This window comes from Callithrix jacchus, chromosome 18 (genome assembly GCF_049354715.1).
Source record: "Callithrix jacchus isolate 240 chromosome 18, calJac240_pri, whole genome shotgun sequence".
Taxonomy (NCBI): domain Eukaryota; kingdom Metazoa; phylum Chordata; class Mammalia; order Primates; family Cebidae; genus Callithrix; species Callithrix jacchus.
In genome coordinates, this window is record NC_133519.1 from 38,966,872 (window position 1) to 38,983,579 (window position 16,708).

Consider the following 16,708-nt stretch of genomic DNA (forward strand, 5'->3'; position numbering starts at 1 on the left):
TGTGGAGCAGATGCCTCCATGCCAGTTTCTCTTCTGCATTTCCCGATCCTTGGCCTAAATCTCTGCCTTCTGTCTCTGTACGCTTGGCATACACACGCAGCTATTCTTGGAGCTTGTGTGTGCCATCATTTCACAATTCAAAAACCCAAATAAGAGACAGGTGGTGGGATTCTCCAAGGGAATTAAAACAAGGACTCCAAGCCCACACAGTCTGCCCAGTGAATAGCTCAGAGGGGGGCCGAAATCAACGCTACCTTTTTAGGAGTAAAATGTGTATTATAACCAACTCGTGCAAGTCTTTTTATTTCCTTAGTCCCAAATATATTTTTACTCAGAACTTTCTTTTGATTCCAATTATTGGGGAAAGTCAAACTTGTGTTGAACAATTAATGAAATCAATTTGTGGAGGAGGAAGTCGCTTCAATAAAATTCCATTAAATTACAACCATTGCATAGAGGAGGGACATTAAATGGGTTTTGGAAAGTCACAGGCCCTGTGGTAAAATTCATTATCCAGATGAATTTTAGGCTCAAGACCCTTTCCAGGTTACTTGGGAATTATTGTTTATGGTTCAGCTTCTCGATGAATAGCGATGAATTCAGAGGGGCTTGCAAAGTTTGCCAATGGGGCTAGACAGCATAGCTACTTCCATTCCTCTAAGGAAATATTTAGGGTCACACACATAAGCTAGGGTCAGTAAACTGTTTTCTATAAAGTCCCAGATAGTAAATATTTTTGGCTTTGTGGGTTATACAGTCTCTCTTACAACTATTCAGTTCAGTCAATACAGCACAAAAGAAGCCATAAACAATATGTTAATACATGAGCATGACTGTGATCTAATAAAACTTTATTTACAAACAAGAGGTGGCAGGCTGGATTTCACCGGCAGGCTACAGTTTTGCAAACCCTGTCATAAACCATTTGCTCTGAGGAGGGAAGGTGTCCGGTGACACCTCTAGAAAGGAAGTTGCTTTGATGCGAGGGAACCTCAAGATTGTTTTATCATTACCTAAGTAACTGAGTATCAGAACTTGCATTTAACATGACCCCCAGGTGATGTGTATACATTACATCTGGAGACCAGTCAGTCTCAAAGGCCAATCAATTACAGATTCTAATTTAGTCTGAGGTTTTAGATCCTGCATTTTTAACAAGCTCTTTGATGATGCCAGTGCTCTCAGTAGATGATATTTCAGATAGCAAAGATCTATTTTAGACCATTCTCTACGAGACTCAATACCGGAGCAGAACATAAGCGCAGGGGGCGTCCCAACCACCCACCACCACCTACTTTCTCTACCCCCCCAAAAAATAATGCCTGATTAATTCTATGCTAAATGTTACACAAAAGCAAAAATATTTGACAGAGACTCAGACCTTACCTAGAAGGGATCATGGTCTTTTGAGTGTGAAAAACAAAAAAAATCAATGTCTCTTATAAGACCATTAGACACCAGTGAGAAATCCTGAAACATGCTATGAAAGTCTAGAAAGGAGGCTTCTAGAAACTTCTCATCCATCATAAAAGGAGAAACCAGGAGTTCTGTGCCCTAAAAAGCAGGAAGTCTGAACAGGTTCAGGCTCAGAAGGCGATTCAGCAAACACTGCCAGGCAGAATTACATGACAACATTGTTCCTGCAGACCACGATCTGGGGCTAAAATATGTAATATCATATGAAAACTTACAAAGAAATGGGAATTGAAACAATGAAAATAAGATTCTACCTAGCAGCCCAAATCTGCTCTGAGAGCAACAGAATTTGTGGCTACCCCTTCAATCTACTCTCATAAGTTACAACAATCAAACCAAAAACAAGAAATTGAGACCTTGGAAAACGCTTGCTCGAAGTGTCCCATGCATATATATTTTTATATTTTCCAAATGGTTTCTTTTCATGACATCTTTAACCTTATGCAGGACTGCACTCACATTCAGCAAGAGGAACGTCAGAAATGAGCATCTCTAACAGTAAAGTCTTCCTTCCCTTAGAGCACATATAACGCACATACCGAATCCCTCAAACGGTGTCCAGATGTCTTAGCCCAGCCAACAGTCCGGGCTCTCCACAGTTTGGCAAGTGTCCTCCTTTCCAGTGTTATCTTTCACCACTCCTCAACCCAATCCTCTGCACCAAACAGACTGCCATTTCCTCCCTCCCTCTAGTCCACATGCCCAGCACAGTTCTTGCTCACCAGATTACTCTGGGTCCTTGTTGCCTAGGTCAGCTCCACCAATAATGACCCACATCTTTCCTTCTACATATCAAATTCCTCCCTAAACCCCAAGGCTTAGCTCAAGCATCACATCCTCCATGTCCAAAGCATGCGTTCCTTGAACATCCCAGCTGCAAGTGTTCTTTCCTTCCTTCAGCCATCTGTCACGGTCCTGACTCATGCTTACCTCCCTTGAGTGCAGTTATCTTTTTTGTTCCTCTCTTTTCCTATTAGCCCATGAGAAACTGAGGGCTAATAGGAAAGCAAAGACAAACTCAATAAACTTTGTCACCTTTTGGGTAAATAAAAATATTGTCCATAATTTATGCATCCCATGAACAAATAAGAGAATGTTATTCTCTAGACTGCCCCCGCCTCCTCCCCAGTTCTTTCTTCATGTTACTGAAGCCTGCTCTCAGCTTATGCTTTTCAGAATGTTTCTGGAGCCCTGTTTACCTGGAATTGTCTAGGTCAGCCTTTGGTTCCTCCCTCCATTCCTCTTTGAAGAACTCTTTTTTTTTTTTTTTTTTTTTTATGAGACAGGGTCTCATTCTGTCATTCAGGCTGCAGTGCAATGGCATGAACAGGGCTTACCCCATCTCAACCTCCCAAGCTCAAGCAATTCTTCAGCCTCAGCCTCCCCAGTAGCTGGAACCACAGTCAGGCACCATCACACCTGGCCAATTTTTTTTTTTTTTTGTACAGACAAGATCTCACCATGTTGCCTAGACTGGTCTCCAACCTGGCTCAAGTGATCCTCCCTCCTCAGCTTCCCAAAGTGTTCGACTATGGGCCTGAGTGACTGAGCAGCCTGAAGAGCTTCTTTCCTCAGTTTCTGATAGGCTATCCCCCTCTCTGGTGGAGGGATACCCACGATAGCTGTAGACTCTCTGGTTAGTTGAACCCTGGCATAGCCATGGTTATTTTAGAAAGGCAAGATTTCAGAAGCTGAGGTTTATGCAGCAACATGATCACAGAGTTTTGCTAGCTTCAGCTACAATCCATTCTGTGACAAACAGACATTTCCAGGTGTGTTCCTGTCACAGCCAGATCGCCATCCTCACTGCCACCCCCACCTCCAGGTTGCGCTGTCTTCATGCCCCGGAAAGCGTGCCCAGCAGAATATAGGAAACCAGAACCTCTGACCAGAGACTTGAGAAAAACACACCATTCCTAGGCCACTTGTTATGCGAAAAAGACAGTTTCTAACTAATGAAGGAAGACTACGCCACAATTGGAAATGCAGGCTTTTCGCTTTCAAGGAGAAATTAATGTTGGCAGAGTTGCTCTTTGAGCTCCCTTCAATGATTTTGGAAGAGCCATTTTAGAAGAGGGAAGGAAAGGAAGGTGGTGTGAATGGCAAATGGAGAGAAGAAAATGGAGAAAGAGAAGGTGATGGAAAGAGAAAACCGAACCAGAGGGAGACAGACGGAGAAGTGGGTGGAAGGGAGGAGATAATGAGGATGGAAAAGAGAAGGGAGCAGACTGGGGAGTGGGGAGGAGAACGGAAAAGAGAAAGGAGAGGGTGGAGGAAGCCTGACCGGGGGTACCACCGCTGGATCTCATAAGCATGGGCTGGTCCACGGTGCTGTGGTGGTTTTGACTTCTCCCTCTGGGAACTCTTAACATCCACTAGAGGACCTGGCCCCCACAGCTTGTTAGAAACACTTGGCGCTACAAAATCTCTATCAGAGTTTCCTAGACCCAGACTACTGAATAGAATTCAGGAGTTCAATCTCCAAAGGCTACCCTTCTGCTACCCTTCTGCTCTCAGTACCCATTAAAGAGGCAAGATCTTTGAAAAGCAGGTGGCCACACATCCAGAGTATGCCTCATGTTCCAGATTACCTGTTAATAACTTCCCCTGTCCTCACTAGTGCTCCATACTGGATGCTGAATTATTTTATTTTTAGTAAGAAATGCAAGAAACTGAAACTTATTAAATTCATAAGAAGTACAAGAAACTGAAACTTAGTAAATCTCTAAACAGATTAAAATACTCAGTCTGATCATTCCCAGAAAGAGAATGAGTCTGAATTGGTGACCGGAAGGATTCTTCCTGGAGGAGCCAAGGTTTTTGAAATAGTTCCAGGGATAATATGACAGTGAGGGTAGAAGAGGGCACTGAAACCAGGCTTCACAGGACAAGGCTATATATAGCACATGCCTTGAATATTGAAATCATAATTTATAGAAATCATTATTTAAGATTGGTGGCCAGGCATGGTGGCTCATGCCTATAATCCCAACACTTTGGGAGGCCAAGGTGGTAAGACTGCTTGAGGTCAGGAGCTCAAGGCCAGTCTGGGTAGCATAGTGAGACACCATCTCCACAAAAAATCCAAAGTGGTGGTGTGCGCCTATACCTCCAGCGACTTGGGAGGCTGAGGTGGGAGGATCCCTTGAGCCTGGAGGCAGAGGTTGCAGTGAGCCAAGACTGCACTACTACACTGCAGCCTGGGTGACACAGCAAGACCCTGTCTTTAAAAAAAAAAAAGATCCAGTGGCAGGGGAAGAAAAGACCACCGTGACAGTTTCTGAAAGATAAAGCAGAGCAAACCATAGGTAAATAATGTTTGAGAAGTCTCCTGTAATAGACACACCCTGTAATAGTTTCTGGTTGGTGGTGAAGTATAGCAATGAATTATTCATTCTAAAATGTACACTGTGAAGGCTCAAGGTAAGACCTCCTAACTCTGCCATACCAAGAGTCTATCATAAGGTAGGAAGGGAGGGAGGAAAGAAGGGAGGGAGGAAGAAAGGGAGGGAGGAAGAAAAGGCAAATTTCAAGGCAATCTGTGGGAAGAAGGAAACCTAAGATATTAAATTATGAAGTGAATTATTACCACAAGGAAGCTGAAGAGCAACGAGGAGTTCCCTAGATAATAAGCGGAAAGGAGGGGATAATCCAATGAGCATCTTGACAGGGAGAAGTAATCTTCAAGAAAAGACTACTTTACCCCACCCTTATCGCAGTAATCATTCATATTATTTACTCAATCACTCATTCATTCAGCACACATTCTAGAAGCCATGAGGAATACAGTGAAGCCTCAGTTGAATCTAAGGGCTCTCACTGAGCATCCTCCATGTGTCAGACCCTGTGCTAAATGCCAGAGACACAGGCAGGAAGGAGATATGGGGCTCCAGGCTGGGAAGGTCTCAGACACAATCTAGAAATTGCTACAGTTCTAGATCTGTCGGTGAGATTTGATCCTGCCACAGGATGAACCGGGAAGTCCCATTCAGACCAAAATTCACCTGCAGCAGACCACCTTGATATGTGAGAATGGTCTCCTAACATAAGTTCTACAATACAGCACGCTTCTCTTTTTGCCTTGAGTCCCAGCTAAGTGCTGTTCAAATCTGCAATAAGTATCGGTGGGCTAGGTTTTCTTACATTTAGTCCCCCCAAAACATTATTACAGAACTCTTGTCCTATTATCCTGATTGTAGGGCTTCCATTAAGTATTGTTTTACTCTAAATCACCTCAAATATTCCTAGAAGAAAGCAACTTATAAAATAATTATTAAAAACAAATTACAATATTAGAAAACATGGATTGACCCAGGAACCCCTAAGATTCTAGTGGGTCCTGTAAGGGCAGAGAAGGGCCAGAGAGAGGCCAGATACCCTGGCTCACTCAAAACTGACGAAGACACTCTAGGCCAGGACCTCCAGAACTGCCCTCTAATCTAGGGCTGGTCACAGCCAAATCAATGGAAGTGAAAATGATTTGACAGTCCACATCAGACTTCCTATAGAGTCAAATACATCGTGTCCTCATCAGAGAGCAGCTCTAGGCACAGAAAACAAGTGTTCAGCTTTCCCTGTGCTACCAGGCAGGATAAGTGGGGCAGGTTCAAGGTGAGCCACACCACTCCTGTGGCCACTCGCAATCTCACGTGGTGACAGAGCCTCAGTGACTGGTCCTACTTACATCAACGGGTACAGAGCATTCTCTGTGGAGCAGGATCCTCAAAAACAGCTGGCCTCTGCTTCTCTTCAATTATTTCAGCTTCTTTAAAATAATTCAAGCCACAAACCTTGGAACTTTTAGAGCACTGAACCCCAGGCAACTTGTAGATCTCCCTTGATGGAGGGGGGGAAAAAAGAGAAAGCAATATTTTATTACAGACTTCTGTTCCATTCATATTTCTTTCCTCCTTGGCACTCCTGGCCAGCACTGTGCAACAGAAGCCTCCCAATCACACCAGGCACTGAAGGAATTGGATGCATCCCAGAGGATCTCAGAGGGATGTTGTTTATACCTACTAATACTTGCCCAGTTAGAATTTAAAACTGAGAATTTAAAATTTGTTGTGTATTAACTCAGTAAATAATGGTAATTTGGTTGAATAACGATTGTTATAAAAATACTTTATCTTCAAACTTGTTATAAAAATAACTTTATCTTCAAAACAAGAAGAATGACATGGTTTTACATTTGTTTAAATCTCAAATATTTGGCTTGACCAGGCATCATTGGATTATCGTATCTGCTTCTGGATTTGATTTGTTACAATGGCACATGTCACTGAACTTCTGGAAAACTCTACCGTACACTCGTGAGAGAAGGGGAATAAAAATAACTTAGTATTATTTTTAACATAATTTCAATCTATGGATCTCCTCAAAGGATCTCAAGGACTCCTAGGAATCCCAGAACACACTGGGAATCACTGCTTCACCCAATAAAAAGTGAGCCTCATGTCTACTGCAGGCCATCCCCCTTCTTCAGAGGTAACTAGTTATCAGTTACCAGAGTAATTTTCTAGAAGCATTCTACATATATAAAAACTACGGATTTATAGTGCTGGGGGGGGGGTTCTGCCGTTGTATTCTTTAGATAGTGTCCTGCTTTGTCGCCCAGGCTGGAGTGCAGCGGAGTGATCATAGCTCACCGCAGCCTTGAACTTCTGGACTCAGATGATCCTTTTGCCTCAGCCTCCTGAGTAGCTAGAACTAAAGGCACATACCACCATGCCCAGCTAATTTTTTTTTTCTTTCTTTCTTTCTTTCTTTTTTTTTTTTTGCAGAGACGAGGTTTTGCTATGTTGCCCAAGCTGGTTTCAAACTTCTGGCTTCAGGCAATCTTAGTGATCCTTTCATCTCAGCCTCACAAAGTGCTGGGATTACAGAAGTGAGCCACCATGACTTGAGATGCGTAGTTTTTCTAATTTAAAAAATTGAATATTTGCTATACATTTTACCTTGGCTTGTCTGTTATACATGTTGGGGACAGTTTCATGTCTGCATGCATAGTTACCTCTTTTCTTTGCTCTGATCTGTTGTGTCCCTCTAAATGGACGTAACTCTCTACAACTACGTACAGTGTCACAGTGCCAAGGTGGGCTGCTGAATGGCTACTGTCAGTTGCCCATGTCTTTAGTGGAGAATACAGTACTTAATGGGAGTAAAATGGCCACACAAAGCAAGAACAACTGCTACACATCTTAGCACAATTTTCATCTGGCTTCTCGTTTCCTTACAAGGTATACAGCTGAAGTCTTACAAATTGGACAAAACACCCACATTTTACCGTAGTGCTGCACTTTTCTACTTGGTGCTTACTCACTGCTCAAGAAAAACTTACATTAACAACCTCTGAGCCAATGTTTATAGGGATGTTTACAACCAGCAGCCTCTCTAATTCTTAAAACACTCACTGTCATCAGCATCACGTCAGCTGCAGGGAAGAAACCAGGACTCAAGTGTTCCCAAACGGTCTTTTTTATTTGAGACAGGGTTTCACTCTTATCACCCAGGCTGGAGTGCAGGGCAGAATCTCAGCCACTGCAGCCTCCACCTCCTGGAGTCAAGCAATTCTCATGTCATAGCCTCCCGATTATCTGGGATTACAGGTGTGTGCCTCCACACCTGGCTAATTTTTGTATTTTTCGTAGAGACGGGGTTTCAACATGTTGCCCAGTCTGGTCTCAAACTCTTGACCTCAGGTGATCCACTCACCTTGGCCCCCCAAAGTGCTGGGATTATAGGCATGAGCTATCATGCCCAGCCCCAAAACAGTATTTCTGAAAGCTATTTCCCTGCAGTACTAAGGTGCCAAAAGGTTAATCCTGTGGGTTTACAATTTCGCTGACGTAGAAGCTAAAGGAAACCCCCACCTCATAAAGCTAATTTGCTTTGGTCACACTGAAGTTCTCAAATGCGAAAAAGTTTTGTTTGTTTGTTTGTGTTTTAAGGCAGGGCCTTGCTCTGTCACCCAGGCTGGAGTACAGTGGCATGATCATGGCTCACTGCAACCTCAATCTCCTAGACCCAAGTGATCCTCCTACCTCAGCCTCCCAAGTAGCTGGGAGTACAGATGCACGCCACCTCACAGAGCTAACTTTTGTATTTTATATACAGATGAGGTTTTGCCATTGTAGCCCAAGCTGATCTCTTAACTCCTAAGCTCAAGCAGTCCTCCCACCTCAGCCTCCCAAAGTGTTGGGATTAGAGGCATAAGCCACCACGCCTGGCCACAAATGCCGAAAGTTTTGTAGACCATCTGAGTTCACTTCCTCCCTCAGATTTACTAGCTGTACAATCTGGGGAGGTTGCTTAGTGTCTACTTAGAAAATAGAGATGATATATATGTGATAAGTTATAAGAAAGCATAACTGTAATTACATACAGAGTGTTCCTACCACATAGTGGGTACTTAGCACTCAGTAACTGTTAAGTCCCTTCTCCGTATTGTCTATAAACCAAAATGAGCTGTGGGGCTGACCTTATGTCCTAGCCTTAGCTGGCTTTTCAGGAAACCCCAGTGGTCTAGTCTTTTAGGAAGTCTGGAGATATAAGAAACTGGGATAAAAGAAAATGGCAGAGCATTTTTTCCAAACAAAAGGAATTCCCTGGAGTCTGTCATCTGTCTGATTAAAGATGAGAAGCGCAAGTCCACTTTCCTGTATCCCTCCCCACTAGGCCAGGAAGATGGGGACCAACAGTCCCTGCCCTTCTGTTTCAGCTTTCCAATCTGCCTCCAAAATTACATAGCCCACTGTGGTTCGCATTTATGGTTCCACAGAGCCTAGAGAAAACCCCGCCCAGGCTTGGAGGAGCCCCTCGGGCAAGCATGACAATTTTTGTCAAGCATGACAATCCTTCCAGGAGCAGAACCAGCACCTGCAATTACAGGATGTATTATTACCTCCATTTACAAATGAGGAAAGTGATTTTCGGAGATGCGAACTAAATTCCCCATGCAGCCCTACTGAGGGCAGAGTCAGAATTCCAAACCAAGTCTGTCCTATGCCAAAGCACATGTTTTCAACCACGTCATCATGTGATGCTCCAACTAGGAACGATAGCATTGTTCCCATGATGCAGCAGGGCAGCCAGTTTCACGTAACACCATTCCCATGATGCAGCAGGGCAGCCAGTTTCATGTAACACCATTTCCATGATGCAGCAGGGCACCCAGTTTCATGTAAAACCGTTCCCATGATGCAGCAGGGCAGCCAGTTTCATGTAAAACCGTTCCCATGATGCAGCAGGGCACCCAGTTTCATGTAAAACCGTTCCCATGATGCAGCAGGGCACCCAGTTTCATGTAAAACCGTTCCCATGATGCAGCAGGGCAGCCAGTTTCATGGAGATAGTGAGATTTCACAGGGGAGATACAAATGTCTTTAACCATAGGCTGAAGGTCTTAATAACGCAAAATTATAACTAAAATAAAAATCAAAATTCTTAAGAAAATCATTCCTAAACTTGACACGAAAGTAGAATACCAAAACACCAAAGAGTAAACCAAAATTTGATTCATTTTTGGATTATAAAGATGAGTAGATTATTTATTTTACTTAAATTTAATTCGTATTTTGTTAGAAGATTAAGATTACTACAGTATTTCAATAGATTATTGTTTTAATAGCTTCATAATTTGATAGTAATTTGTTCAACCATGTTTCTGAGTTCCTAATATGTAATATATACTATAGTTGACATAAAGATGAAAAAACATGTTCCTTGACCTTAAAAAAGATATAATGGATATTATATGTTTGGGTTGGTAAGGTAATAAGAAAAGAAGAAGGTGCTAAAGAAGGGAAATCAAGCCATTGAGTGTTCCTAAAAATTGTAGGAGTGAGGAGGCATTATTTGAGCTGACTCTTGAAAATCACTAGGATTTTGTGAGGTAGAAAGAATGCAGACAAAAGTCTAAGGAAAGGGAACAATTTGAATAGGCAAGTTATGGGATAAGAAGATAAATAAATAGTTGGCTGGAGGATAGGAACACGCAGGTAATTGAAGACAAAGCTGGAAGATGATTGGCTCCAAAAGCCAGTAAGGGGTGAGTACGAGAGAGCCAGGAAAGCCTTTGGAGGAGTGGGATGGCAGGCTCAGAGAAGCTCTATGAGGCTAAACCTCGCATGTGGGGTGCTTGGAAGGAGAGACCTGGCACGGGATGACCAATGAAAGCCTGATGTACAATAACGACATCAGAAAGAGAAATAAATGATGTGGATCTATAATAATGTGGAGAGAGGCTGAGCGTGGTACCTCATGCCTGTAATCCTAGCACTTTGGGAGGCCAAGGCAGATGGATCACTTGAGGCCAGGAGTTCAAGACCAGCCTGGCCAACATAGTGAAAACACGTCTCTATTAAAAATACAAAAATTAGCCGAGCATGGTGGCACACACCCACTGTAATCTCAGCTACATGGGAGGCTGAGACATGAGAATCACTTGAACCTGGAAGGTCGAGGTTGCAGAGAGCCAAGATTATGCCACTGCACTCCAGCCAGGGCAATAGAGCAAGACCCTGTTGCAAAAATAACAGTAATAATGTGGAGAGGATTGAGGATTGACCAGTGACTAGCACAGGAGGGAAGAAGGAAGGAGTCAAAAAGCTTGGGTGTCTGGTCTACATATGACCAGGAGCACACCGTGTGTGTGTGTGTGTGTGTGTGTTTGCAATGGAGTCTCACTCTGTCACCCAGGCTGGAGTGCAGTGATGCAATCTTGGCTCACTGCAACCTCCACCTCCCAGATTCAAGCAATGCTCCTGCTTCAGCCTCCTGAGTAGCTGGGATTACAGGGGCACCACGCATGGCTAGTTTCTGTATTTTTAGTAGAGGCGGGGTTTCACCATGTTGGCCAGGCTGTTCTTGAACTCCTGACCTCAAGCAATCTGCCCTCCTCAGCCTCCCATAGAGTTGGGATTACAGGCATGAGCCACCGCACCTAGCCTGTTATTTTTTTTTAACCTGGGAAAACTGGTTTCCTTAGAGTGAAAACAGGTAGACACATCTTGACTTTGGCATTCAAGAGAGGGGTTGGTCTTAGAAATCCACATTTGAACTTCAACTACATAAATGCCATAATTAAAGTCTGAAACAGATGAAATGACCCAGGTGGAAGGAAGAGAAGGAAAGCAAAGACAGATGTGAGGGCACCTGCATGGGGTGGATGAGAGGAGAACAGCTGTGGGTTTTTTTCCCCATGTTCTAGGTAAGACTCAGGGCAACTTAAAAATAGTTCCAGACCTAATCCAACTTCCTTATTTTACAGATGAAGAAAACCCAAACCCAAAGGGTTAACTGATTTATCCAAGGCCTCACAGCTTCTTAGTAGCAGGACTGAGACTAGATGGATTAAGTGACCTGTGGGAATTAGTGTTGCTTAGCAACTGAACTAGTTGCTGTATATCACATGATGTGGTTGGAGTCAGAGAAGCCTGAGAACACACTACAAACTTCATTTATCTTTGTTACATCAGCCCAGCACTGTAACTGTGCCCAACAGTCTGATCAGCTCAGGGGCTCAGACCGTATCTTATTCATCTTCTTGTCACTGTCCCTTCTACCCTCTCTTTTAGCATCACTGCCTCCACCACCAGAGTTACTGCAGAGTAGAGAAATTGCAGATTATTTTCCTTTTTGAATATGGAGACAGACTTTGAAAGGAGCTGAAGAGTTCATTTAGTATAAACATAACCTCTGGGGAAACTGAGGCTCAGAGACATTCAATGACTTGCCCCAGATCACCAGTCAGTGATAAAGACCCAAATCCCAACTCTTCTTTCTTTGCCTGACACCACCAACCTCTAGTGCAAGAGAATTATTTTTAAGACAAGCTCTCTAGTCCCCAATTTCTTGAGGTATATGCTGTGTGGTCCTCTCCTCCCCAGGCGCTTTTAAAAAGAGCTCCATGATCCAAAAAGTTGGTGGAGTGCTCTAAGCGAGCCCTCTCTTGGATAGTCAAAATGTGTATTACCATATTAAACACTTTGGGAAGTCTTTAATACAGTAAAGAAACTTGCTTAATTCTCTAACAATATTTTTTGAACTAATTTGACCACAGAACTGTGGCCCTGTAATCTACTTAAAAACCCACAGATTTCCAAGAATTGCACTTTGGGAAACAGTGCCTAAGTCTCATCAACAAGACTTCCTTTGTAGGTCTCAAGCAGAAATGTCACTAGTGAGTGGTCTTCACTGTGGCAACAGGTGGGAGAGTGATAAGAGATGGAAGAAGGAAATAGAAGCAACAAATAGTCCTAGTCTCTTCCAGAGCCATCTGCTCTCCCAGCAACGAAGGCTGAAACAGCTACTAAGCAATTTCAGCTTGGGAGCCTCACCCATAAGCTTAAGGCACTGTCTCCTACTAAGAGTTCTGGTGGGAAAATGAGTGTTTTTGTTCTCCTACATTCCACACCAGCTGATGTGCTTGTTCCACGCTGCTTCTGCCACCATTCGTGGCGATACCATCTTGTCCTTCCACATCCCTCTGGCTTTTCTTTGTGCACTCCACCACCCTGTTCCTTCACATCTGGACTACTGAGAGCAGCGTTCTCTTGTTTTGGTTTTTTGTTTGTTTAATTTTTTCCTCAGTGCTCCTTGTTCTGAGAAAGCAGCCTCCTTCTCTCCTGCAATTTACTTACATACTGCTGTTACATCTTAAGACAGTACTTCACCTGCTTTCAGATAAAGGAAATGCTCAAAATTCCATAGATCCAAAGTTCCATTTAATGTCAGAAAACACATCTATGCAATGCTATTTCTTCATGCTCCCCAAGGCAAATATCCCACCACCCTAGACTCCTGTCCTCACTGATAACTGAACCAGCCAGCTGTAAGCAATCTGACTGCCAAGTCTCTGTTCCACTGCTCTTTTCTTCCTGCCTATCCAATTTCTTCCAATTCTTATTCAATTTGTAGCATCCAGCGCCAGTCCCCTGGCTATACAAACCCTTCCACACACTCTACATTTGCAGATTTGAGCAACGAGCCCCCCTACTTGCTTGCATTGCTCTTTTACTGCTCCCTGAATTTTCTAACTGAAAATAAACTCAGAAAGGGAAAGGACTATGTTTTATTAGATACAAGCCTTTTAGTAAGTAACCAAAATAACAAAAATCAACAACAACAAAACCTCTTACTAAATACAGGAATGAATCTGTCAGAGGCATTTGAACCAGAGCAACTCCATCTTGAATAGAGGCTAGGTAAAATGAGACTGAGACGTGCTGGGCTGCATTCCCAGGAGGTTTGTCACCGGATGAGATGGGAAGTTGGCCCGAGGTACGTACAGGTCACAAAGACCCTGCTGATAAAACAGGATGCAGTAAAGAAGCCAACCAAATCCCACCAAAACCAAGATGGTGATGAAAGTGGCCTCTGCTGGTCCTCACTGCTCATTAGACGCTAATTATCATGCATTAGCATGCTAAAAGTCACTCCCAGCAGCGCTATAACAGTTAACAAATGCCATGGCAACGTCTGGAAGTCACATCATATAGTCTAAAAAGGGGAGAGACCCTCAGTTTTGAGGGAAATCCCTGCCCCTTTTCCAGAAAACTCATGAATAATCCGCCCCTTATTTAACATATAATCAAGAAGTAACTATAAGTACACTCAGCTGAGCAGCCCACTGCTCTGCCTATGCAGTAGCCATTCTTTTGCTTCCTTCCTCTCTAATAAACTTGCTTTCACTTTACAGACTTGCCCGGAACTCTCTTGCATGAGGTCCAAGAACCCTCTCTTGGGGTGTGGATTGCGACCCCTTTCCAGTAACAAATTCATATTGACCTTAGAGCTATGAGTTAAGTAGAAAATTTCAAGTCCAGAAAACATTAAGGAAATAAATATTTTTCTGGGCCTCAAGTGCATTTAAATATTTCTAGTTCAATTGACTTTCGTTTTAGAAAAGCAGGAGAATATTTATTCTATCGCATCCTGGATGGTCTAGAGGTTTTCATTTTTTTAATAGATAATTCGTACTTTCTGCCACCCTCCCATCGGCTTTTTGCCATGCTTGGCCTCCAGGAAGGAGAGTCTAGACCGAGTATATTAAGTGATATTTAAACATGTATCTCTCAATTTTCCAAGGGTCTGGCCAAAAGTGTATTCTTCCCAAGAACACATCTTTCTTGACAATTGTCCCTTCATTCTTTCACTTATTTGACAAGCATTTAGTGAGCAAGTCCTTTAGATACCAGGATGGACTTTTTAAAAAATCATGGTTCTTGAGGCATCCACAGTCCAATGCAGTTTTACTCGAAATGTGATCAGACAGACACCTGCAACAGAATCACCTGAGGGAGGTTGTTTTAAAAGATGCAGACTCCCAACATGGTGCAGCCCTGCCTCTACTAAAAATACAAAAATTAGCCAGGCGTGGTGGCACATGCCTGTAATCCCAGCTACTCAGGAGGCTGAGGCAGGAGAATCGCTTGAACCCAGAGGCAAAGGTTGCAGTGAGCCAAGATCACTGCACTCCAGCTTTGGCGACAGAGTGAGACTCCATCTCAAAAAAAAAAAAAAATGCAGGCTACCTAGACACTTGCACAGAAAATTTCTAATTCAGTAAGTCTGGAGTGGCCTAGTGGTAAGGACAGGAATGTAAGAAAGAGGGTAATTGCAGAGCAGTTGTGCCTCGTTGCAGTAAAAGAGATATTCACAATGTGAAATGGAGATATGAGAAGAGGCTTTAGTGGGTAACACCTTGGGGGTTGCATTGAAAAAGATACAGGTTCAAATTCTGCTGCTGCCGCCTACTTGTCATGTGATTGACCTTTTCTTGGTGTCATATGATCTCATATGAAAGATGGCCAAAATACTCACTTCACAGCAATTATAAGGTTTCCATGAGATTCCATATGTCAAGTGCTTCACTTAAATTTTGGAGCGTAATAAACACTCATTACTCAGAAGTCCTCACAATTGTCATTTCTAATTATTAATGGAACTTAAAGACAGCAGATGAAAAGAGTTTTCCTGAGAACCGTGGGGCCCAAATTGAATTTTAAAGCAGCGTGTCTCAAAGTATAAATATCTTGCAGCCCCCGAGAATTCTAGGATTTTTTAAAATTTTACATCTCTGATAATAATTTAACATTTTAATACGAGCAGTAACCGTCATGCAATTTCACTGCCTGGCTTTCCACTTGTGTTTACAATTGCACAAATGCCAAATGAAAGCCACATCAAGTCAAGGACCAATCTAGAAACAGAGGAAATGGTGGGGAAACTGAGTCACTGCATGTCATGAAGCAGTTTAATCTACTCAACCACAGGATCCAATGCCATCTTCATGCTGTGAGCAGGTTGTCATGGGGACTTTGGCTCTTTACATCCCAACACATACAAGTGAATAAGCATAAATGCACAAAGAAGAATGGTTCTGTCCCAGATTCTATTAGTAAATGGATTAGATATCCATTTAGTACCAATTTTAATCTCAACACAATGCTAATCCTATCTTCAAGTGAGTAGACAATTTAACAAATTATCAAATGATACTTCATTGAAACTGACATTCCAGGCGTGCTTACTACAGAGTTTTGGTTAAGATCATATTTTCCTGAACTTACGAGCCTTCAAAGCTATTAATAACAATTTGTTCCATGTACTACACTAACAGGCATGCTTTGTATGAGTACTAATACATTTAAATGACAGATTTAGGCATAGACCAGACCCTGAGGATACATGGCTCTACTCTGCCTATTTTTAGATTCCACATTAGTGACTAGTTTCAACAAAACCACATCATCTATCACATTAAAATAATTTACATCTTATTGGGTTTCATGGTTACATTTGATTTATTTTACTTTCTCAAATCCTGAGGTCTGCTCTGTTGATTTCATTTATAAATTTGTTTTGGCTCTATAATTGCATAAGAACTATAAGCATAAGAAGTGTATATCTAGTGTTATAATTATACATATTTTAATAAGATCCTAATACTAGATCACCCAAAGAGCTGAAAAATATTTCCCTATGAAACAGGTCCATGTATTCTCCAGGTTTGAGTAATGCCAAATGGGACAATCCTGAGGAAAGGTTCATTCAGGGCTGTCAACCCTTCTATCATCACCTGTCTCCCATAAAGAAGGCAATCCCCGCCTATTCACCAGGGATGAGTGACAGCGAATCTGCTTCATCAGCCATTTATGATCAAGCCACCCCTGTGCATGCTTGTTCCATAAGACCCTCGGCCATTGCTTCACAAACTTCCCTTCTCAAC

General features: G+C 42.7%; 1 protein-coding gene across 2 annotated transcripts in view; it reads right to left on the reverse strand.

Moving 5' to 3' along the window:
• DDR2 (discoidin domain receptor tyrosine kinase 2) overlaps positions 1-16,708 on the reverse strand; it is a 152,302-nt gene that overhangs the window by 123,776 nt on the left and 11,818 nt on the right. The window contains exon 2 of one of the 2 annotated variants that reach the window (XM_008984907.5): positions 6,161-6,312. The exons of the other annotated variant lie outside the window; for it this stretch is intronic. The gene's annotated coding sequence lies outside the window, so the exon portion shown is untranslated. The remainder of the gene's footprint in view (positions 1-6,160; positions 6,313-16,708) is intronic. 2 annotated transcript variants of the gene reach the window in all.